Raw genomic sequence first — 23,455 nt, forward strand, 5'->3', positions numbered from 1 at the left:
GGATACTGACAGAGAACCCTGTAAATTAACCTTGAATAGTTTTCTTTTTATTTGAGAGATGTTTTCTCATTTCTTTGTGTCACTCTAGAAATCCCTGATTCAAACTTCTCTTCATCAAAGTCATGGCAATTCTTCCTTCAATTGTTTGGGTGACATGGAGTTGGCAGAGACTCAAGGCTTCTTCAGTCCTTGGAATCTCAAGGAGAAGGTGGACCAGTATTTTGTTCCCTGATGCTTTTAAGCTTAGAATCATGGGTTTTAAGGATTGTTTCACCTAGGCTTAAAATCTTAGTGTAGTGATTACCGGCTTTGGGACTTTCTCAACGTTTCCAGGTTACAACAAGTTCAGACGATGTTAGAGAACGTTAAATGCAGTATATTTGTAAGGCAGCTGACAGAGAACCCTCAATCTGCATTAAGTATGCACCTTCCTTGTTTCCACAGAGCTCTGGATAGAGATTACTTAACTGGCTATAGTTGGTCTGGGGTGTTTTCAGCATTGGAGCAAAAGCATTCTCCCTAAAACCAGTCTCATCTCCCCCACAGTCAAGTCTTCACAGGTATCAAAATCAAACTTATGGTTACCCAAGGGGAAGCGTGGGGGAAGTGATAAACTGGAAGACTGGGATTGACACATACAGAGAACTGTATATAAAATAGATAACTAATAAGGACCTACCGTATAGCACAGGGAACTCTACTCAATACTCTGACAACCTAGATGGGAAAAGAATCTAAAAAAGAGTGGATCTATGTGTATGTATAACTGATTCGCTTTGCTGTACCCCTGAAACTAACACAACACTGCAAGTCAACAACACTCTAATAAAAATTTTTAAACAAAGACAGAAGCTTCAGGAAAGTGATACTGTAATACATCAGAACAAATCTGACTCCATTTTGGATCTGTTTTTAACTTTAACCTTTGTATTCTATTGCAGGGGTTCCCAACCCCCAGGTCACGGACGGTTACTGGTCCGCAGCCTGTTAGGAACAGGGCCACAAAGCAGGAGGCAAGTGGCGGGCAAGCGAGGGAAGCTTCAAGCTTCATCTGCCACTCCCCATCGTGCGCATGACTGCTTGACCGTCACCCCCAACTCCGGTCTGTGGAAAAACTGTCTTCCATGAAACCGGTCCCTGGTGCCAAAAAGGTTGGGGACCGCTGGTCTATGGCTTTAGCTTCAAGTTAAAAATGTTGCCTAGAGCCTGAAATATACAGGAAAGCCCATTCTCAAGGCTCTGACCTTTAAGGGTGTAACACTTTTCCACTCCTATAGAGATAAAAAGTTGCAGAACAGAGAATAACATTCGCCTTGTTGGAGGTTTACAGGAACATCAAGACCTGACCTACCCGGACAGATGCAAGGACTCCAACACAAAGACGTCTGCGAGAACCAACCACACCCCCGCCCCTTTTTAGTATAAAAGAAGCCTGAATTCTGACTTGGGCATGACGGTTCTCTGGGACATGAGCCTGCCACCTTCTCGGTCTGCTGGCTTTCCAAATGAAGTGGCTACTGCTTGCCCCAGGACCTCATCTCCCCATTTATTGGCCTGTCCTGTGGCGAGCAGTACGGGCTTAAGACTTGATAAGAATGCCTTCTTCCTTTCATGGTTAGGAATGTTCAATCCTCTGTCTAATTTGTACATGGGACATACAGAGATTTTTTTTGGGTAAAAGATGACAATCCTGTACTCTGAGTCTATATAGTATATGTAATTCTGATTCCTCAGAGTAAGTGGTCAACACGCACTTTCTAGGCGGGGTGGCCTGCTTCTCTGAGGTCAGTGAATGTGAGGTCAGGCCTCTGCTCTATGGGGTAAAAATAAACTTTCCACATCCCAGTTTCCTGCAGGTCACCTTCCTGACTCCTTTCTCAACCTAGTTTACCACAAACATACGCTGTCAGAGGTGGTCGGATGTCCGAAGATAGAAAACCTTCAGGAAGAAACATATTCGGATACCTTATTACTGTTCCAAGCTCTGTGTATTTTTCATGCCCAATGCATTTTTTTTTTTTTTTTTTTTTTTTTTGCGGTACGCGAGCCTCTCACTGTTGTGGCCTCTCCCGTTGTGGAGCACAAGCTCCGGACGCGCAGGCTCAGCGGCCACGGCTCACGGGCCCAGACGCTCCGCGGCATGTGGGATCTTCCTGGACCGGGGCAGGAACCCGTGTCCCCTGCATCGGCAGGCGGACTCTCAACCACTATGCCACCAGGGAAGCCTGCCCGATGCATTTTGAGTGTTATGGAATGGAGGCATGAAAGATGGTAGACAAATGTATCCCATACTTGAAAGATACATACATCATGTTTGGTGGTTGCCGGTGGAAAACTGGCCCTAATTTTAGGAAGCTCATGATGCTGGTTTGCAAACATCTTTACACCTACTTCTATGATTATTCTTTATACCTATTTCTATGATTATTCTTTGTGTTAGCACAAATCCATCTGTCCAGAATTGCCCAGTAAACTTTGTACCCAGAGAGCGGCTGGGAATTCATCTTACACTTAATGGAGCCGGATTTTTTATATTTGCTATGCTTTGAATTCTAGAGAAGCAAACCTGTAGGTGATTTCTGCTAACATAGACACAGATGGCTTTGAGGTGGTTCTTACCATGTTTGTTGGATTTAAAAGTAGTAGCATTTTAGTGAGAAATAGAAATAATTACCATGCAGCACTATGTACATATATCCAACAAAAAAGCCATCTCCTTTATAAGCCTATGGGAAAATGAGAAATACACAGGCATGCATGAAACTCCCTCCTTTTGCATTACTGCGGCATATACATCAAAATGCCTGGTCAACACAGAGCATTTGGTATTTCCCATCTCCTGTGACAACCTTTCCCTACCTCAGTAGACTCGTACTTTCATAGGGGCATGGTTTGGTGTTCTAAAAAATAATTGCGAAAAAAGTTTTGAAACTAGCATGATTATATACTCTGACATTTTTAGATACAGCATAAAATTTTATAAAATATTCATGTAGGGCCTCCCTGGTGGCGCAGTGGTTGAGAGTCCGCCTGCCGATGCAGGGGATACGGGTTCGTGCCCCGGACTGGGAGGATCCCATATGCCGCGGAGCGGCTGGGCCCGTGAGCCATGGCCGCTGAGCCTGTGCGTCCGGAGCCTGTGCTCCGCAACGGGAGAGGCCACAGCAGTGAGAGGCCCGCGTACAGCAAAAAAAAAAAAAAAAAAAATATTCATGTAAAATGCTTATGAATTGTCTATATTTAGGAAAAAATTTTTATAGGATGAGCTTCAATATCCAATTCATTACAAGTCCACAGCAAAGCAAGTACTGAATGAAGAAAAACACAACATAATTGTAAATGGAGGAGCCGATATAATATCATGAAAGCAAGAAACCTGATGCTCCCAGTAGAATATACAGAGAGTAATTCGTTGATTAAACTCTTACAGAGAAAATAGGAAGAATGTCTTCAAATGTTCAGAACGAATAAATTGTCTATGGTCACAAGTTTAAATCAGTTAGTGTCCATAGCGCATTTATTTTTAGGATGTGATAAATACTACATTGTATTTTGATGGAGAATACATTTTATTTTTAATGCTCAATAAATTGAAATTATCAAACCATTTATGTAAAATATATACATCATTGATCAACAACTATTTATACAGATTTTGTATCTGCAATGTATTGGATTTGACATGTATGAAAATTGAAATAGCCAAGTATGATGATTCAAACTGTCCCACATTTGTGATCAGAAACATTTATTTAAAATGCAGATCAAAAGTAGCCATTTTCAAGTCTGTGCATGTTGGGGACAAAATGCTTCTCTCAAAGGAAAGTCACATGATAAGAAATAAAAGAAAACCAGTAGATAGAAATTCATACGTATTTTACTTAAAGTGAAAAATTCAGCATAAATACCTCTATATTCTTCATACTGAAAAATGTTATTTCCTAGTTTCTGGTAAAAAGTAAAGCCATAATAATTTGGTTTAAAATAATTTTCCAACACAGTTTTCTATTTCTTCCTCACTGCACTTAAAAACTTAACAGTTGAACACTCTGGAGAGGGCGTGGAGAAAAGGGAACCTTCCTGCACTGTTGGTGGGAATGTTAAGTTGGTACAGCCACTATGGAGAACAGTATGGAGGTTCCTCAAAAACTAAAAACAGTACTACCATTTGACCCAGCAATCCAACTCCTGGGCATATATCCAGACAAAACTACTATTCAAAAAGATACATACACCCCAATGTTCATAGCAGCACTATTTACAATAGCCAAGACATGGAAACAACCTAAGTGTCCATCAACAGATGAATGGATAAAGAAGATGTGGTACATATATACAATGGAATACTACTCAGCCATAAAAAAGAAAGAAATAATGCCTTTTGCAGCAACGTGGATAGACCTAGAGATGATCATACTAAGTGAAGTCAGACAGAGAAATACAAATACCATATATCACTTATATGTAGAATCTAAAATTATGACACAAATGAACTTATCTACAAAACAGAAGAAGAGTCACAGACAGAGAACTGACTTGTGGTTGCCAAGGGGGAGGGGTGGGGGAGGGATGGATTGGGAGTTTGGGGTTAGCAGATGCAAACTATTATACATAGGATGGATAAACAACAAGGCCCTACTGTATAGCACAAGGAACTATATTCAATATCCTGTGATAAACCATCATGGGAAAAGAATGTGTGTGTGTGTGTGTGTACACACACACACACACAGAGTACATACATATGTATATATAATAGAATCGCTTTGCTGTACAGCATAAATTAACACAACATTGTAAATCAGCTATACTTCAATTAAATAATTTGTTTTTAAATCTTAAATTCCACCCCATCAAAATAGAACAAAGCTGTTCAAAGCTACCTTTTGGGGGGGAAAAAGAAAACTCTTATTAAGCAAAAAAAAAAAAAAAAAAAAAAAACCAAACAAACAAAAACAATAGTTAAGGTGGGAAAAAAATGTCACTTAATTGACTTTACTTTCTGTGGAGATAAAAACAAAACCTTCTTTATGTTATGTTGAAGGAGCTGAAGACCTAGCTGAAGACTAGATAAGGAGCAAATTCTCTATTTTGTGCACTTGTTCCAGAATTTTTAATATTTTGACATCATTTTATTCCATATATAAAAACTACAAATGGAAGATGTTAATTAGCCCCAAGTCTCCAGAGCTAGGAGTCAAAAGGGTTCTCTGATTTCAGTTTGGTTATCTTCCAAGTATTTCATTGTCACTCCGTAGTGAAGCATGAACTTCTTGAACTTCTAATTTAACAGAAAAAAAAATTAAAGGACTATCCTTGCACACATATATAAGCAAGCATGAGAAAACATGAAAGCTATTTTATTTGCTTCCAGCAAGGCTTCAGAGGGACAGCTTCAGCTTTAAAACATGATCATGAGAAAAATTTTAGGAAAGTAATAAAGTTACATATTTTCCCATCCAAAAATATACTAGAAGTAAAAATGCCTTCAAAATTGCACTGTTGGATATCAGAGCAAAATGACTCGACTTTCCATGAAGTAAGACGTGGTAGCATAAATCACTCAGGATGTAGTATTCAGCCAAAAAGTTACAACGCTGTAATATGAAAATCTGAAACGGTGAAAGCTCTAACAGAAAAGCTTGTCTCTCATTTTCCAGGTTGGTTGCTGACTCCGCTCCATAGAATCATGCAGGGATCCAGGCTACTAATAACTTTGTTATTTTCAACTACATAGTTATGATTGGGGTCCAGCAGCCCCACCCAGCTGGCCGCCTACTACAGGCATACACCTTGGAGATACAATAAAGCCAAAATTATAACAGAGAGAGTTACAGGAATGTTTTGCTTTCCTAGTGCATATAACAGTTATGTATACACTAGACCCTCGTCTGTTAAGTGTGCAATAACATTAAGCCTAAAGACAATGCATATACCTTAACTAAAAAATACTTTCTTGCTGAAAAATTCAAACCATCCTCGGAGCCTTCAGTGAGCCGTGATCTGAGCCATAACCTTTCTGCGAGATAATATCACAGATCACTGATCAAAGATCATCATCACAGGTACACAAATAATGAAAAAGTCTGAGATGTGAGAACTACCAACCTACGACCCAAAGTGAGACACAAAGTGAGCAAATGCCTTTGGGAAAATGGTGCCAATACACTTGCTCAATTAGAGTTGCCCCAAACCTTGAATTTGAGATAAAAAAAAAAAAAAGGCAATATCTGTGAAGCACAAGGAAGTTAGGTGTGCTACGGAAAAAGAAATGGTTTTGGTAGTATGTGGGCCATTCTTTGCCACAGAAGGGACAACCTGGATGGAAGTACTGAATGCAGAAATGTTCTTTGGGGTACCTTCCATTTTCTTTTTGGTATTCAAGTGTAATAAGATTATCATAGCACTTAGGCAAATTATGTTTTTTTTTTAAAAAACTAGAATCACACTATAAAAGACCTGTAAGGACATACTGGTTTGTCCCTGGTTTGTGCTGTCTGCATATCTGCCTAGCAAAACCTACCTTACCATTGGAACAGCAGCTTTGGAAGCTCTTTTTACATCTATAAATACCTACACGGAACATCATGGTAATATTTTCCCTTTAAAATTGTATTCAGATTAGAATGAGTCTGATTTTTATTTTTTTCTCACCAAGCTGCATGGCTTCTGGGACCTTAATTCCCCGACCAGGGATTGAACCTGGGCCCTCGGCAGTGTGAGCAGAGTCCTAACTGCTAGACCGCCAGGGAATTCCCAGAATCAACCTGATATTAACCCATTCTATAGGATTTGATTACACAAGTGTTTGGCTTCATTTTAGAAAACAAATAATTTACAAAATGAATTACAAGATGATTTCCAATACTGCGATTTTACTATTGTGGATTATTTTGTTTGACTGTACAGAGTCCAATTAAACAACTGCACTGGGTTTCCTTTGTCTTATCAATAATAGTACTAAAAGCTCTTTACCAAGTTGCTTAATAGTGCAATCTCTGTGTTCAAGTATTTTTAAATGTCATTACTCTGACGTATTACTGCCAAGTACTACGAAGTCTTATAAACCACAATACGTCTCGTAAAAATGAATATTTCAAGTCATTTCTGGCTTCTGTTTTTGCAAAGCGTTCTTTCAAAACAATATATGATCTTTAAAGGGTAAGTAAAAATAAACTGAGGTCCCCTGAAGATTGGGACATGCTTTCTTTTTAAATGGGATTATGTTTCCCTCTTGGTGGTTTATAACAAAATTTATTTCATCGAAGCCCCATCTATTTATGTCAAAACAACTGTTCTTCTACAAGACAGACTGTGAACATCTGAATAAAAGCCAAGAGTTCAAATCAGTCTCCTTTAAAGGTATGATGGATTTTCTTTCCCCTGTTGTATAGGAGCATCTCAGAATGACACAATCTTTGAGGATTCATCTCTTTTATAATTAAATTGCCCCGAAGAAAGTTCCCAGTCCTCCTTTTCATCTTTTCCTAATTTCTTAGCAATTCAGCACAAGCACACATCTGATAATAAAGAATACTTCAAACAGCACAGCAAACATTAAAACTGCTTGAAGAATTAAAAGTTCAACACTCCCAGTATTAATCATGTTTTCACATACCACGCTTTCTCTGTGCAGCATTTTTATCTTGGGCGGCACCATCTACATGGTTTAAAGGAGTTCAACCCTTTCCCAGGACTATTCCTAGGTGAGCTTGCTCCTGTGACCCAGATTCTTATCTTAAGTTTCTCATAAAACCTTTCAAAGATGCTTTATCCACAATGAGTGTGTATGGAGACAGATAGATGGGCAGGGAGATCCATCCAGTCCTAGGAGGGAAATCACCAGACATCATTTCATGACTTTCTCTCCTGGACTTTTCTCTCTCTGTATCTGCCTGAGTGGGGACCTTCCCCCCGACGGAATGATTACCCTGGTCCAGACACAGAGGCCAACACGTCTCGTTTTTTGCTCCTACTCTCTTAGTTGAAGTAGGGTTATTTTGAAGTCGGGCTACTTTTATTAGGATAACAGAGGCAAACATGGATGAAGGAAGTTGCCCAGGACCACAGGGTTGATACACAGCCTGAGGGAGACTTGAACACTGCAGCGAGCAGGTTGAGTCTGTCCCCACCGTGCTATACGACCACCGTGTGAATATATAACACTCCTCTAAGTTTTCACAGTAACTTTTATACATCTTTCCAGTCCTGAGAGACCTCCCTTAGTCTCCTGAAAGGATTCACAATATCCCAAAGGATATAAGTAGATCATAACTTAATTAGTTCATTACCCTTCCTTAGCAGACTTTTAATTATGCTTTTGGAAAACACATCTCCAAATCTTTATTCTACCATTTCACTCTGTTCATAATGCCCTTTTCCCCCCATGATAAAGGTTTAATTTTTATGTATTCCAACCTGATATTCAAATGGATTTTTCTAGTTGATACTCTGCACAATTGAATTTGTTTTTAAAAAACTTAAAATTTATTGTGATTTTTTAAATATATTAAATAGATAGATGACAGAGAGATGGACAAAGATAGATGATAGATATAGACAGATGCTAAACAGATGATAGATAATAGATATAAAGATACATAATAGATATAGATAGATGAAAGATAATATCGATAATGGATAGAAATAGATGATAGATAACTAGATAGACATTTATGTAATCTAGTATTTACTTTTATAGATAGATGATACATGATAGCTAGATATACAGATAGATAATACACAGATGATAAGTAGATACAGATAGATGATGGATAACAGATGTCAATAGATAACACATAGATGATGGATAGATAGAAAGATAATGGATAGATATAGATGTTTAAGTCATCTAGTATTTACTTTTGTGTATGAAGTGGAGTGAAGATCCAAGCACCTATTTCCTCAGAATAAACCAGTCTGTTCCTTCGAACCCTTGAATTTCGCAATTATTTGAAACCCCACATTTAATTCCACCTCCAGTTGCCTTGCAGCCTCTTGTTAAGACTCTCTCTGATACTTCTTAAGCTCCCCTTTTATTTCACACACACAGATCGCTCATTACCCATACTGGAGCAGTAGCAGATGCAGGTGGATGGACAGGCGCTTGGCAGGATGTGTTTCTCCACATCCTCTCCTCCAAAAGGTGCAGGGACACTAAATCCAAGTATGCTTTCCAGCTCGGGGGTCAAAGAGGAAAACAAGCATGTGGCCAGAGCAAGAGAGAGAAAGCATGCCCTTCCCAGGGCACAGAAGCTCTAGACCACACAGAGGCTGAAAGTAGCCTCTTTGGGAGAAGAAAAACTAGTATAAAAGAACATCCATTGCATAAGGAAGAGCTGGTACATATATACAATGGAATACTACTCAGCCCTAAAAAAGGATGAAATAATGCCATTTGCAGCTACATGGATGAACCTAGAGATGATCATACTAAGTGAAGTCAGTCAGAGAAGCACAAACATCATAGGATGTCATTTATATGTGGAATCTAAAATATGACACTAATGAACTTATTTATAAAACATAAGCAGACTCACAGACACAGAGAACAGACCTGTGGTGGGCCAGAGGGGGTGGGGGACGGAAGGGCTGGGAGTTTGGGGTTAGCAGATGCAAACTGGTATACACAGAATGGATAAACAACAAGGTCCTACTGTACAGCACAGGGAACTATATTCAACATCCTGCGATAAACCATCATGGAAAAGAATATTAAAAAATATTGTATATGTATGTATAACTAAATCCCTTTGCTGTACAGCAGAAGTTAACACAGCACTGTAAATCAACTAGACCTCAATTAAGAAAATAAAAAATAAAAAAATACAAAGACATCCATCACGGCTAGCCTATGATTGTACAATCTCCATCTCTAGACTCTCCAGCCCTAGAAACTGTGTACCCATCGGTTTTCAAGAATGTAAAAAGCAATGATCTTCCAATAATTAGACGGCTTCACTCTTGCTTCGGAGCTTCCAAAGAAGCAGAGAGGAGACCAGAACCCTTGGCAGAGTCCAGGATTTATCACTTTTAGAATAAAGGTCATAGTGGCTGACAACACACAACCTTGAAGAATAGATAACCCAACCTGTGGACTCTCCCCTGCTATACCCTATCCAGCCTCCTGGAATTTATCACCCTCGTGGACAGAAGCAAATCTAACCCATCAGCACTAGAGGAAAGAAACATGGAAATAAGAGAGAGGATTTTCATGTCTAGTTTATATGAGAATGTAGATATTTTTTCAGTCTTCTTTTAAATTCATTTATCTTTCATAATCAATCTCACTTTCTATCCCTTCAATTTTCTTCAGTCTCACTGGTGCTAGATATTTGTACATATTTACATAATTGGGACATAAAATGCTTTGTACCAGATTTTTTCACTTAAAAAATTATACCATGCTTCAATTAAAAAAGAAAAAGAAGAAAAAAAATCACATCATGCAACATTCTTTTGATTTATTTAAAACTGGGCATTTAGGTTATTTTTAGCAGCTTAAAAATTCAAAATGCTGTGAACCCTCTACTGTAATAACTTGCCTCTTGGACACATTTCTAAGGATAAAGTCCTAGGACAGGAATTAGAGTCTATGGGAACAATCATTTGAGTCCCTTGTTATTTATTGTGAATTACTCTCAAAAACAGGGTGGCAAATACGGTAACTGACATTATTATTTAACTCAAAATGTATTTTAAGACTAGCAAGCATGTGAAGGTATATAAGAAAGCTGATGAAGTTATTCAAAACGTAAAGTTTGACCTGATCTCCTTAGTTTGAGGGTGATTCACAAAAATTTGGGGACTTAGCCCACCTTCCCACCTTAGGCGTGAATGTCTTTGCAAAACTTCTTCAGGTTTCAAATTCTGTCTGCAACTTAATTTCTTGATGTTTTACTTACAGTGAGGACACAATATAATTTACAATGTTTCTTCCTGTAGCAGTGACCTATCTCCAGTGAAATATCCTCAGCCTCACATGCATTTTGTTACACATTTTTCATCTCCTTTCAATCCAATTCAATCCCAGAGACAAATCCCTTCATCAGTTAAAGAGTTGGCTACATATCATTCTATTCATTTCCTTTATATACGTACACAGGTCTACAGACAACACATTCATTTCTGTTTTAATGTACACAGAATTTTGACAGTCGATTTTATGTGTGAACTTGGCTAGGCTATGGTGCCCAGGCATTTGGTCAAACAGTCGTCTAGATGTTGCTCTAAAGGTATTTTGTAGACGTACCTCACATCTATATTCAGTTGACTTTAAGGGAGACGACCCTTGATCATGTGCAAGGGCATCATCTGATCTCTGAAGGCCTTACGAGCAAAAAAAACTGAGAAAGTCTGGAGAAAAAGGAATTCTCAGACCGGTAACACAGAAATTCTGTCCGAGTTTCCAGCCTGCTGGTCGGCCCTTCAGGTTTCACATTTGCCTGTCCAGACGATCAAGTGAGCAATTCCTTAAAGTAAATCTCGGTTGGTTCTGGAAAACCTTAATCCAGAAATGATTCCATGCTTATTATTCATGCTATTTTTGCACCTAATATATGTTGTGCCATGATTACACATCACCACAGAATGATTTATGCCTTTCCTCTTAAGGGACACATACAATTCCTCTGCGTTAGATATACCAGACGCCTACTTATTCATTTATCTCTCGATGGATATTTTGATATCCATCAAATTCCCTTTATGACACAAGACACCGAGGGGACTTATTCACGAGCCACGTGCTCTTCTCAACAATTTTATAGGGACTTCCCTGGCAGTCCAGTGGTTGGGACTTTGCCTTCCAATGCAGGGGGTGCAGGTTTGATCCCTGGTCGGGGAGCTAAGATTCCACATTTTTCAGGACCAAAAACCCACAACAGAAAACAGAAGCAATATTGTAACAACTTCAATAAAGACTTTAAAAAATGGACCACATCAAAACAAAACAAAACAAAAAACCTTGAACAATTTTATAGGCGGCAGTAATGAAAAGGAACCTCTGGGAGAAAAACAAGCATAACCTACCTTTACTTCTAAATACAATTAAAAAAATACAACACACACACACACACACAGACATATGTAACCACAACATCTATGAAAAGCTCCAGATGTTGGCATTGTCTCAATTTCTGTATCAACAGGCATGTCCAACTGGACATGTTGCAAACAGAACTTTTGGTTCTCATCCTACAAAACTGTCTGCCTCCCAGTCCCCCATTTTTACCATTTCTGCAAATGATCCCACTGTGTTGTCTAAGCCACAGTGAAAGGGTCGTAATGGATTCCTCTTTTCCCGGACCCTGTGCATCTCACCCATCAGCCAGTACCTTTGACCCTGCTTCCAAAATGAAACCCACACCCCGCCCCCGCCCTATGTTTCACCTCCTCCCGTGATCAGCCTTCCTGCTGTTCTCTCTGCTTCCACTGGAGCATAACTCACCCCCCACCCCAACCCCGGCAGCAGCCAAGAAGACACTCCTAAAGCATACATCTGATGGAGCCACTCCCTTATTTCAACTGGGTCCATCACTGTTCACGGTACTTAGAATCGAACCCAAGCATTTGCCAAGGACAACGAAACCTCATTTGCTTGGGTCCCTCTGTTTGTACAGCTTTTTCGCTTGCTCATAATACTGCAGCCATGTGGCTCAGCCTTCAGACGCAGCCAGCCCTGTGTTTGCTGCCGGGTATAGGCCTTGACTGTTCCTGAAGCTTCGTGGGCCATTATCCCAATCCGCCCATCATCAGCTTCTCCGTTTCCCCATCTGCACGTCAACAGAACCTTGCCTGACTGTGTGATTCTACAGGCACGATGTGAAGCAGACACTGACACCTGTCCTAAGGCAAACTGAACCCGTGAAAAGCTTGAGATGATTTCTCTTTTCAGATAACACCACGTAAAGATTTTTTTAAGAGCAGCCTGGAACATGAGTTTACGAGGACCATTTCCTGCTCGCGCTGATTTACGTGGGAAAGTGCAACGTAGAAACAGTCAAGTGCTGATAAGATGCTTATAGGCCCACACTTATCAGAAGAGACAAACACCATTGGCTGTTTATACAAGGAAAAAGGGGGAAAATGGACTACTTCCAATGTGAAAATAAATCTCTTCGGTGATAATTGGTCTCTTCCACTCTCAAATCTTGAGTTAGGGAATAAAAATTGCATGCCATGTCTCCCTCTGAGAGGTTGAGGCTGTATGTCTTTATATATTATGGTAAGATTTATGTCGACTCCAAATTTCATGCCTGTGGTTGAATCTATGAAATCTATGATCTTGTCTCTAGATACCATCACCTTTTGAAATAAGAAAATGATGATATATAAAACTTTTCTCTTTCAAGGAATTTTTAATCTCTGGATTCAGGCAATTTAATGTATAAAGATCGAGGACCTAATTAATGGTAAGCCAGGTTATGCTCTAGCCCTGGGTATATTCATATCTAAATAAGATACAGTTCTTAACACCAGGACACTTGTGGTCTGTTGAAGAGGTGAGGGGTTGTACCATTAACTATCTACAAGAGAGGCTGTAACAGGGGCAGTTTTGTTCCCCCAGGCCAGGAACATCTGGCAATGTCTGTCACAACTGAGGATGCTACTGGTATCAGGGGAAGAGACCAGGGATGCTGCTCAACATCCTGGAGTGTACCCATTCCCCACCATAGCAAAGAATCATCCAGCCTCGCTTTTCCGGTAAGCAGCCTGAGTGAGGCAACATGTAAAAAATGGTTCACTATTCACTTGACCCAGAAAACCCTACAAAATCACGCGAAGCAAGAGGTTCAAATCTTTGTGTTCACTTTAAGAACACACGTGAAACTGCCCAGGCCAAGAAGGGTAGGAATATCCGAAAGCCACCAGGTATCTAAAGGATGTCACTTTACAGAAGCAATGGGTGCCATTCCGTCGTCACAATGGTGGAGCTGGTTGGTGTGTCCAGTGGGGCTGGATGCAGGGTCGGTGGCCCAAAAAGAGTGCTGAATCTTTACTGCACATGCTCACAAATACAAAGTGTAATGCTAAACTTAAGGTCTTAGATGTAGATTCTCTGGTCAGTGAGCATATCCAGGTGAACAAATCCCCCGCGATACGGCTCAGGACTTACAGATCTCATGGTCGGATCAACCCATACGTGAGCTCTCCCTGACATACTGAGATGATCCTTACTGAAAAAGAAGAGATTGTCCCTAAACCAGAAGAGGAGGTTGCAGAGAAGAAAAAGATATCCCAGAAGAAACTGAAGAAACAAAACTTACGGCCCTGGGAATAAATGCTGCAAAATATATAAATAAATACAAATAAAAGAAAAAGCGGGGGAAAAAAAGATTATCCAGCCTCAAATGCCAATGGTGTTGTAGCTCAGAAACCCTGCTTTACACCTGAAGGAAAAATCATACATATGCAAAATAGACATATAAACACCTTAGGGCTATGAGCATCTACAGAGAGGAACAACGATTTTGGGAAATTTCGGAAGACAGGGAGGGTGGATGCATAGACAGGAAATCCAACTGTAGTTGTATCTTACCTTCGTGTCCTTGAAAGAGTAGTTTGCATTTTATGAAAAGACCAGTATTGAATGCAAAGAAAACTGGAGTCACATACCTCATGCCATTCACGGATGGGCTTACCTTGGTAGGAGCAACTGGCCAAAGGTACACGTTGAGGCATCGTGGCGGATGGACACCAACCTTCTCCCAGTGTTGACAGGTGGGCAGAGCTTTGCGGCCAATGGGAAGCTACGGATGTACGGAGAACATCGCGTGAGCATTTTGCAACTAACGCCCACCAGCAAGCAACCAACAAGGCTCAGTCGTGTTCCAGCTTTTCCCTAGGCAAAAAAAAATCTACTTTTAAGGACAGGTGTGGAGTTAGGACATTGTTAATATGGCAACCGTCTAATAGTGCTTTAAACTGAATTAAACCTGAACTAGGGGTAGTGAAATCTTTCAAACTTTGTGCCTTGTCAAAGGTGGAATGCAGTCCAGTGGTTAAACCTCGAATAACCAGCTCTTTATGTTTCACTTTTCCCTAACATGGGTCGAATATCCCTTTTGAACAAACATGGTTGACTCTATGTAAATTTCCTTCCTTCAACTGGTATATAAATTTAGAATTGCTGATATCTAGGACTGAAAAGCCAACGCTCTTCAAAGGAAGCAGGCACATTTGAGAGACAAATGTCATGTGATATCATTTATATGTGGAAACTTAAAAAATGATACAAATAAACTTATTTACAAAACAGAAATAGACTCACAGACGGAGAAAATAAACTTATGGTTTCCAGAGGGGAAGGCGGGGGAGGGATAAATTAGGAGCTTGGGATGAACACACACACACTACTATATATAAGATAGATAACCGGGATTCCCTGGTGGCGCAGTGGTTGAGAATCTGCCTGCTAATGCAGGGGACACGGGTTCAAGCCCTGGTCTGGGAGGATCCCACATGCCGCGAAGCAACTAGGCCCATGAGCCACAACTACTGAGCCTGCGCGTCTGGAGGCTGTGCTCCGCAACAAGAGAGGCTGCGATAGTGAGAGGCCCGTGCACCGCGATGAAGAGTGGCCCCCGCTTGCCACAACTAGAGAAAGCCCTCGCACAGAAACGAAGACCCAACACAGCAAAAATAAATAAATTAATTAATAAACTCCTACCCCCAACATCGTCTGTTAAAAAAAAAAAAAAAAAGATAGATAACCAACAAGGACCTACTGTGTAGCACAGGGAACTATACTCAGTATCTTGTAATAACCTATAATGGAAAAGAATCTTCAGTGTGTGTGTTTATGTATATCTATCTATCTATATAGATATATCTATATCTATATATGTATATATATCTGAATCACTTTGCTGTATATCTGAAAGTAACACGATATTGTAAATCAACTACATTTCAATAAAATTTTTTTTAAAAAAGAAATTAACCAAAGCAAAAAGATCATAAAGTTCCCCAAGATCATAAGAAAAGGAAATCATAGGACAAAGATCAAGGGATGTTCCTCAATCCCAGGCTTGGGCTCTTGCATCAGAAGGATTTGGAATGGATGGGCGCAGGCATGGCTGTTACCATCTATGACATCATCACTCTTTGCCCCAAATCAGATTTCAACAATGCTTTCCTTTCAACAACAATGCTACATGGACAACGAATGCTTTACAAGGCTTTGTCATGGACATAGCCTATACTCAGCAGACAGTAGATTCTCAGTTGCTTAGAACAGGTGGGGTCCGAAAAAATTAAACCAAAGCCAATCTGTCCCCTTGTCAAATCTTAGGTTGTGTGTACAACACACTCTGCTTAGCTTCTTCTGTACATTTATATATAAAACGTAGACTATATTTTGTTTAATTCGCTACTATGCGTAAGTGATCCTGTGCTGAATGTTTTGAAGACTGCGGTGCAAAGCTTCATAAAACTGGAAGTTAATCATTGTCTCCTACACGTGCCTGCTTTTAAGACTTGTTCCCTAGCCTCCGACGAGTGTAAAAGTGACTGTTTGTATGAGAAAGTAGAGATCCTCACTTAGTGATTAAAAGTAGCAGCTGCTTCTCCTTGCTACTTTCAGCTCTAAATCACTAATGCTAAGTAGTGAGACACACAATATGTGTGTCTTTATATTAGACATATGTCTAATATGTCTTTCTGTGGCTGTATTTGCAAAAAAGAATAAATTCTAGATTTTCATCATTTCATAGGATGCTGCTTGATGATTACAACTCAATGTATATCATGAAATCATATTGCTGTGTGTCTTACACACCCGAGAGTAGGGATGGAGAAGCAGTCACGCCTCCCTTAAATAGGTGTTTGTCACGTGGCCTCCCACTTGGAGTATCAGATTCTCTCGGGATTCACAAGCACAGTAGATCTGCTTTTTATTTTGCCTGAGAAATCTTTCCACTATACATGAGGACTCTTCCTACTTACCTGCAACTTCTACGTTATAAGTACACAAACGCACTGTGTATGCTCAAACCCACTGTACTGAATATAAACCATGGACTTGTTGATTTAAAAGAAAGTGTAACGTGTGGGGGTCTCACCCGTTCCATAGACCCCTGAGCATACAACTGGAAGGCTCACACAACCGAAGACAGCTGCAGACAGATCAAGGGATGAGGTCAATCTATTTCTTCCCAATTACCGAAGAATTATTGAAAGACAACAGCCCCTGTGACTGATGGGGATTATTACTGCTCTGTGTGGGATGCTTTGCTTCTGTTTTCCTACTGACTCTCTTTGGTACTGGCTTATCCTTCCTATAGGGTCTACATGCCTGTGGCATTGATGAGACCAACCCCATGGGATAACAGGAATGAGCTTTCTTCTGTCGCTCAGAAAAACAATTTTGGTCTTTGCTGTAGAGAGGGAAATCCAGGGGGGAGGCTATGGGACTTACGTCTTTAATGCAAACTCATCACATCATCAAGAGGAAAAAGACATTTCAGATCTTCTAAGTATGGCCCAGCAGCACCATTTCTTGACTCAAAAGAACTGCCTTTACTGTATCATTGTTGACTTGTTATATATTTCTCATTTATTTTGACATCTAAAAGCAATCTTAAACCTGCAGAGTGTAAGCCCTTGGATGCTTAGACATCATCCTTGTCTGAAGCAAACAAGTGAGCAATGCTGATAGGGAACAAGAACTATGGGGGTAGCTTTCTGGAAGAGGGGTATTTGTGTAGGAAGAGCTTTAAAAACATTCTACCTAGGGTTTGATGAATATAAGGTATTTGTTGGAGAACAGCTGAAAGCACAGACACATACTGTTGCTATAGATTACGTTACACAAGACACTCAAAGTTTACAGTTCTTTTTCTTGAGATGGCAGTAATTATCCTTTAGCATAGAAGCTAAGGAAGAGTTGTATTCCAGGTGAGACCCTTATAAGATGTTCATCTTCCATACAATATTAAAAGATGGCACCATATGCTTGTTGCCACGTCTTTATTTAAATCCTAATCCTGTAAGAGCTACTAAATATTTTTTTAGAATTGAAGAATAATTGTCAATGTCGGTGTGTGAATTTTTCTCCTGGTGCTTTATACAGCAGGGTTTTAATTTTTCAACTCCGAGACCCAGGACTCCATAGATGGGCAAGCCCATTTTCTTTGGAGATGGGTGTTTAAACTCTTTTATCCCAAGGGATATCGCATCCTGTGAGGAATCTGTAAGGAAGCATTTCCCATGTTGTACGGAATCATGGTCTCTAATACAGTTCTTGTGTGTGTGTGTGTGTGTGTGTGTGTGTGTGTGTGTGTGTGTTCGTATACCCTTGGAGAAAGGGTATTTAATGGTGCTGATCACGATTTGTTCTTGAAACCACTGCAGACCTATTACCCTTAGATTAACTGTCATTTAATTACATCCTAGACTTACTGGTATAAAGAAAAAAGGATCCGTAAGACCCCACAGAGGACCCATTTTTCACTATAGTTGAACAAGCATCCAATGTGGGTGTAGAAAAGGAACTGGATATTTAAGGAGGGTTGACAGAGTGTAAAAAGAAGAGAAGGCATTTGAAAATATTTAAGAAGAACTCGAGACAAGCGAGACAATCCATAAAGACAGGAAGTATGCTGCAGCCCACAAATTTCATAGGAAACGTGGGCGTCTAAAACAGAAGAGACACAACGAGACCAAACTACGAGATATCTCAATTGTCCACGAGAGCCTGTGCAGTGGAAGAAATCAAGACGGTTCTGTATGTACGTGAAGAAATGATCATTGGCCAATGCTGATCATCCACCAGCATTCTGGATGGACTGTGTATAGGGGGGTGGGCAGATACTAAAGTATTTGGTGCCATAGAATTTAGGAACACATGGATGCAGGCAGACTGGCCAAAGGCCATTCTCAATTCCTTGACAAAGAACTCATGTGTGACACAGAGGAGCTTCTGGATCCCTTGTGGTTGGTGGTAAGGGAGCCAGGGCTTCTTAAGAGGAAAACACCTTTGAGACACAAAAACTTTAGAAGAGAAGATATTCCTCATTTCTGGACCATCCCAGCCCCTGGTGCCCTTGTATTGATAGAAACACTGCCAGGGGAGGGAGAGGACTCAGATTAAATTCTGACCATCTTCACTTGGGGACGATGCCGTTTCTGTTATTCAAATCCAATATGATGCTGCTCCCATTATCCCTGAGTTATTTGTTTTCCTATCTTTTGGGATTGTCTTGCTGTTTGTTCCTGTCCTATATACATCTATCTAATATCTATCCTCACTCTAGATATATACCGTCTATCCTATCTATTATCCAACTGTCAGCCGTTTTTCTATCATCTCTCATTTTTATTCTCTTTTACTGCATTACCAAGAATGTGTCTTCCTTTCTTCCATCGATCCATTCTACATTCCATCCAGCCTTCCGGTTTCCTGCAGTTCTCTCCCCTACACTCACCCCAACTTCCATAAGATAAGAATGTTTATCAATACCTACAATTGGCCACATTTCTCAGAGTCAATGATCAGGGCATATTCTCCATTTAGAGAGAAAGAAATAAGATGAGCAAAGATGACAAGAGAATAAGAGAAGGAAGACAAAGAAATGAGAGGGAGGTGGGGAAGAGAGGACGGGGAAAATGCAGCCCATGAACCACAGAGGGATAAGGCTTCATGTCTTGCTATTTTCTTCGTTATTTCTTATATCTTAACTATCATTCCCTATGATGACCTTTAACTTATGTTACCCTCCAGGACTATAAAAGGTGATTTCTGGTGTTTTCCCTGAGCCTTGTGAAATAGGAAATACAAAAGATGGTTGACCCGCAGGTCCTATGACACCCATTTTCCATGCAAATGGGAGATGTTTGTAAACTAGAAAATGTGTGTCAGGATGAGGAAGCAAATTAACCCAGGTGTAGTCTGTGCTCCCACGTCCATAACCCCAACATCCCTGACTACTTTCTTCTTCTCCAAATTCCTCGCATCCTATTTGCCACAGTGTCTTAAACCAATACACAAGGACTCCCCTGGTGGTTCAGTGGTAAAGAATCCACTTTCCAATGTAGGGGACACGGGTTCGATCCCTCGTCGGGGAGCTAAGATCCCACATGCCACGGGGCAACTAAGTCCACATGTCGTAACTACTGAGCTCACATGCCTCAACGAGACCCAGCATGCTGCAAACTACAGAGCCCACACGCCACAACTAGAGAAGAGAAATCCCGCACACCGCAACTAGAGAGAAGCCCGAGCACCGGGACGAAAGATCCCACACGTGGCAACTCAGACCCGATGCAGCCAAAAATCAATCCATCAATAATAAATCTTAAAAAAAAAAAAACCACACATTCACTGGCCTATAATTTCATAGGTCAGAAGTCCAGTGCGGGGTGTTTGGGTTCTCTACCCACAGCCTCACACTCGAGGTGTTGGCTGAGCTGGGCTCCTATCTGGAGGCATTGGGATAAATCCCCTTCCGGTTCACTTGGGGCTTTTCAGAATTCCGTTGCGTGTGGTTGTAGAACTGATTTCTTTCCCGGGCTGTTGGTCAGCCCAGGGAGGCTCTCAGCTACTAGAAGCCAATCACATCCCTTAGTGCAGCCCCTTCAAAGCTACAGGGGGCACATTGGGTCCATCTCATGCTATGAATTTCCTTGCAATGACTCTGTGCCAACAGCCAGAGCACACATGGTTAGATCATGCCCACCTGGAAATCTCCCCATTTCCTCAAATGTGCATGTAAATATTTAATACATCTGAAATGTGTTTTAGCATATAGTATAAATAGGGCTGTGGACAGGTTTATTTCTTTGTGAACGGTCTGCCACTAGTTTTTGCAAAGGGATAGTATACATTTTGGGCTTTGCAGTCCATATACTCTGCCACTGAGCTAAGGAAACCACAGACAAGACAGAAACAAATGGGCGTGTTCCAGTAAACTACTGAGCCTGCTCTCTAGAGCCCGCGAGCCACAACTACTGAGCCCATGTGCTGTAACTACTGAAACCTGTGTGCCTAGAGCTCGTGCTCTGCAACAAGAGAAGCCACTGAAATAAGAAGCCCGTGCACTGTGCCGAAGAGTAGCCCTGGCTCGCTGAAATTAGAGAAAGCCCGCACACAGCAACGAACACCCAATGCAGCCAAAAATAGATAAATAATTTATTTTTTAAAAAAAGTAAAAGATGATGAGACTGTAAGTGATAATCATAATAGTGTCCTCATAAGTTGACCACATATTGTGTAAAGTGCTGCAGTAAATATGTTCATTTTTATTAGACTTGAAGAAAGCACTGGTACATATTTTATCTTGCAGAGCAAATGTTTAAAATAGAATGAAAAAGTAAACAATTGTAGGGCTTCCCTGGTGGCACAGTGGTTGAGAGTCCGCCTGCCGATGCAGGGGACACGGGTTCGTGCCCCGGTCTGGGAGGATCCCACATGCTGCGGAGCAGCTAGGCTCGTGAGTCACAGCCGCTGAGCCTGCGCGTCCAGAGCCTGTGCTCCACAGCGGGAGAGGCCACAACAGTGCGAGGCCCGCGTACCGCAAAAAAAAAAAAAAAAAAAAGAAAAAGTAAACAATTGTAAAAACAACAAAAATGGCTGAAATGCATAATAATAAAAACACTCAATTTACCCACAAAATGTAAATATATCCTAAAATAAACACTAGCAGTCTAAATAGTACAATTAAAAATAACTCTCATACTGAATGGAAATAAAATTCAAATATATGTTGCTTGCATGAGACAAAATCTGAGAACAAAAATAGGTAAAGATTAAAATTATAATGAAGGGAAGATGTGTATCAAGCAAGCACTAACCAAAATAATGTGTGTGTAGCAATACTTGTTTCAGACCCAAAAAAAAGGCAGAATTATTAAAGATATAAAAGAGTATTTCACTATTTAACCAGAAGATATAAAATTATAAATCTGTTGGTGACTAGTAAGAAAGTTTCAAAGTATTTAGATGGACACCTCACATACCATAAAGGAGAAATCAACACATTCCCAAAGATAGACTATTTTACATATTTATCACAGTGCCTGACAGAACAAGCTAGATAATAAGGAATGATGAACATCATTTCGAAGCACATGGCACCTAATTGACAAATAGAAGGCAATTCACCCAGAACTATCTACAGCAAATTCTCTTCAAATCCACAAGGGACAGTGACCATATGCTAGGTCATAAAACAAGTGTTAACACATTTCCTAAAATGGGAGTGTACTCTCATCGCCATGGAATTAGCAGAAATTAAAGAGCAAAAAGACACTTATTCCCAAATGTTTGTAAATTAAAGAAAACACAACTCACTAACCCACGGGGCAAAAAAGATAGATATGGGCAATTAAAAAATACTTTGCATATAATGATATTAAAATGTGACTTGTCAAAGCTTGTGAGATGTACCCAAATTGAGGCTTAGAGGGAAATATGCAGCCTGAAATATATATCCATTTAATTAATGCTAAAAATGGATGCCACAAGTATCTATGTGAGCAAGTTAGAAAAAGAATGCAACCAGTGGAACTCGCATATTAGAGAAATGTAAATCAAAGTAAGGGCAGATATTAATAGAATGAAAACTGGAATTGCTTCTGAAATTCTGGAGCAGAAATTAAAGAGCATAAAGGCTCTAGAAAATTCCCAAATGTTGGTAATTGAAGAAAACACAATTAACTAATCCATGGGGCAAAAAAGATATGGATTATTCAAATATTTTGAATTTAGTGATAATTAAAGTAACTTGTCAAAGTCTGTGAGATGCAACCAAATTTAGACTTAAGAGGGAAATGTATATTTGTTTACTTAATGCTAGAAATTGATGCTACAAGTATCTATTTGAGCAAGTTTAAAAAAGAATGCAACAAATTGGACTCCAATGTTAGAAGAATGTAAATCAAGGTAAGGGCACATATTAATAAAATGAAAACTGGAGTTGCTTTTGAAATTTTGGAGCAAGAACTTTTAAGAGTCTGTTCTTCCATAAAAGCACTGAAGATACGCCTGCCTAAGCTGTCAAAATTAAAATACTAAGAACTCTGGGAATGAACCAAAAGCTTGCAATCATCAGTGGAGGGTTTATTCAAGGAAAATGGATGGATTTTCAGAAGAGCAGGAAGCCTGTGGTGTTTTAACTTGATCCATTCCCTTTTCTCTAACCCAGTTTCTTGGTCCATGGAGTTGAACAGATTTGCAAGGACCATAGTTCCTCAAGGAAACCCACGCAAAGAGAATCTACTCTGTTTGACCAATCTGGAAGCTCTCTGAAAAAGTTCCATTCTCAGGATTTTTAAGAATTTGATTCTTGGGGGCTTCCCTGCTGCCGCAGTGGTTGAGAATCTGCCTGCTAATGCAGGGGACATGGGTTTGAGCCCTGGTCTGGGAGGATCCCACATGCCGCGGAGCAACTGGGCCCGTGAGCCACAACTACTGAGCCTGTGCGTCTGGAGCCTGTGCTCCGCAACAAGAGAGGCC

At 40.2% G+C, this 23,455-nt stretch overlaps 1 pseudogene across 1 annotated transcript in view; it reads left to right on the plus strand.

The window, feature by feature from the left end:
• The first annotated feature begins 14,690 nt into the window (after nt 1–14,690).
• LOC309797004 (ras-related protein R-Ras2-like) overlaps nt 14,691–23,455 on the plus strand; it is a 77,822-nt pseudogene continuing 69,057 nt past the window's right edge. Inside the window, exon 1 of the transcript in view lies at nt 14,691–14,774. The product of the transcript in view is annotated as a ras-related protein R-Ras2-like (transcript). The remainder of the gene's footprint in view (nt 14,775–23,455) is intronic.

The sequence above is a fragment of the Mesoplodon mirus genome (assembly GCF_964341445.2).
Source record: "Mesoplodon mirus genome assembly, chromosome: X".
NCBI lineage: Eukaryota > Metazoa > Chordata > Mammalia > Artiodactyla > Ziphiidae > Mesoplodon > Mesoplodon mirus.